Below are 2,485 nucleotides of genomic sequence, written 5' to 3'. Positions count from 1 at the left end.
GGTCCTCTACCAGAGGCCTGGGAGCTTGAGGGTCCTGTGCAGTATCTTAGCTGTTCCTAGCACTGCACTCTTCTGGACAGAGATCTCAGATGTTGTTCCTGGGATCTGTTGGAGCCACTCTCCCAGTTTGGGGGTCACAGCCCCCAATGTTCCTATTACCACAGGGACCACTTGTACCTTCACCTTACACATCTTTTCTAGCTCTTCTTTCAGCCCTTTGTATTTCTCAAGCTTCTTGTGTTTTTTCTTCCTGATGTTGCTATCACTTGGGATTGCTACATCTATCACTACGGCCTACTTCCTGTTTGTCCACCACTACTATGTCCAGTTGGTTGGCCATTACCAGTTGGTACTCGGCACAGATGTTTCTGTACACTATGCCAGCCACTTGGTTATGGCATTCCATGTATGCCCTGCCTGCTAGCATCTTGCACCCCACTGTTATGTGCTGGATTGTCTCAGGGGCATCTTTGCACAGCCTGCACCTGGGGTCCTGCCTGGTATGGTAGACCCCAGCCTCTATTGATCTTGTACTTTGAGCCTGTTCCTTTGCTGCCACGATTAGTGCCTATGTGCTCTCTTTCAGTCCAGCCACTAGTAGGATTTTTCAATATCAGCCAACTTCTTCTATTTGACGGTGGTACATACCATGCGGAGGTTTGTTCTTCCATGAGGGTTCCTGCTCTTCCTTCCGAAGCACCAGGCATGAGAGAGCAGGCTGAAATCAGGAGAGCGACCCGGAGACGCAAACGGGGCAAGAAAGGAGGGCTCCATGCTAGGCTAAAAGCTTGTGATACCCGACCGCCACTACTGAGCCTCTTCCTAGCTAATGTACAGTCTCTGGAAAACAAATTGGACGAGCTAAGAGCTAGGATTACAGCACAATGGGAAATCAGAGAATGCTGTGCTCTAATATATATATCTCAGAACTGTTCGCCAGAAGTGGAGTTTTTATTGCTGAAATGCCGGTCCTATTATCTAGCCACAGAACATAGTGCTCGGTTTCTGGCTGCTGTGTATGTTAGCCCAAGAGCTAATCCCTCGGCGCTGGATTGCAATGTCCGTGATGGAGTCGCTGAGCCAAGTCGTCGTAAAGCATAAAGCAGCAGAACGTGCAAAGTCAGAGTTAGTCCTGTTGACGAGTCCTTCCATCTTCCCTAGTTCCTTTGGTTTCTGCTGCCTGGGGTATTCACTAAGCACATCATCACTCAGAGCCATCTTCCTGATGTATTTATGGATCTTTGTAGTTTCATCCTGGATAGTGGCTCTGACGCTCACTAATCCTCGGCCTTCTTACTTCCGCTTAGTGTACAGTCTCAGGATGAGGGACTTGGGGTGAAACCCACCGTGCATTGTAAGGAGCTTCCTTGTCTTGATGTCAGTGACCTCTATCTCCTCTTTCAACTTATTATGCCAGCGGGTTACCTGATGACCGGCAGGGCGTAGGTGTTAATCGCCCAGACTTTGTTCTTTCCATTCACCTGACTTCACAGCACTTGCCTTACTCTCTACAGGTACTTGATAGTTGCTGCTTTTCTTGCGGCCTTTTCATGGTTACCATTTGTCTGCAGGGTCCCAAGGTACTTGTAGCTGCCCTCAACATCTGCTATGTTGCCTTCTGGTAGTACAATCCCCTCAGTTCTGACTACCTCCCCTCTCCTAGTTACCATTCAACCACACTTATCCATTATCCAATGTCCTGGCTGAAGATCCTAGTGGTGTGGATCAGTGAGTCAATGTCTCGTTCACTCCTGGCATACAGCTTGATGTCATCCATGTAGAGGAGGTGGCTGATGGTTGCTCCATTCCGTAGTCGGTATCCATAACCACTCTTGGTGATGAGCTGGCTCAGGGGGTTCAGGCCTATGCAGAACAGCAGCGGGGACAGAGCATCTCCTTGGTAGATACCACACTTGATGTTGACTTGTGCAGTTGGCCTCTGAGTTGTTTTCCACATTCCCATTGAGTTCTTGATGAACGCTCTTAGAGTCTTGTCAATGTTGTACAGTTCCAAGCATTCCAGGATCCATGTGTGAGGCACTGAGTCATAAGCTTTCTTGTAGTCAATCCAGGCAGTGCACAGGTTGGTATGCCTGGTCCTGCAGTCTCGAGTGACTACTTTATCAACCAGTAGCTGGTGCTTTGCTCCTCTGGTGTTACTACCAGTTCCTTTCTGGGCGCTGCTAATGTATTGAGCCATGTGCCTGATACTGCTCCTTTCTGAGAATCCTTCAGGATCAGGACTGTCCGGCCTTCAGTTAACCACTCAGGGTGGGTTCCATCCATTAGTAGCTGGTTCATTTGTCCCACCGGGCGTTCATGGAGTGAAGTTAGCTTCTTTAACCAGCAGGCGTGGATCATGCCAGGGCCTGGTGCTGTCCAGCTCTCCATACTTGAGCCCCTCTCTTGAATGTCTGCCATTGTGATGATTACTGGGTCTTGTTCAGGGAGGCTGCTGTGGTGCTTCTTCCATATGCTCTTCCAG

The 2,485-nt window shown here is 49.2% G+C and overlaps 1 protein-coding gene across 1 annotated transcript in view; it reads right to left on the bottom strand.

Moving 5' to 3' along the window:
• rmdn3 (regulator of microtubule dynamics 3) overlaps window positions 1-2,485 on the bottom strand; it is a 56,277-nt gene that overhangs the window by 42,361 nt on the left and 11,431 nt on the right. The gene's annotated exons all lie outside the window — the stretch shown is intronic.

Source organism: Monopterus albus, unplaced genomic scaffold (genome assembly GCF_001952655.1).
Source record: "Monopterus albus unplaced genomic scaffold, M_albus_1.0 scaffold114.1, whole genome shotgun sequence".
NCBI classification, from domain to species: domain Eukaryota; kingdom Metazoa; phylum Chordata; class Actinopteri; order Synbranchiformes; family Synbranchidae; genus Monopterus; species Monopterus albus.
Note: the sequence above shows the minus strand (reverse complement) of the source record. Positions and strands in the feature narration are given on the sequence as shown.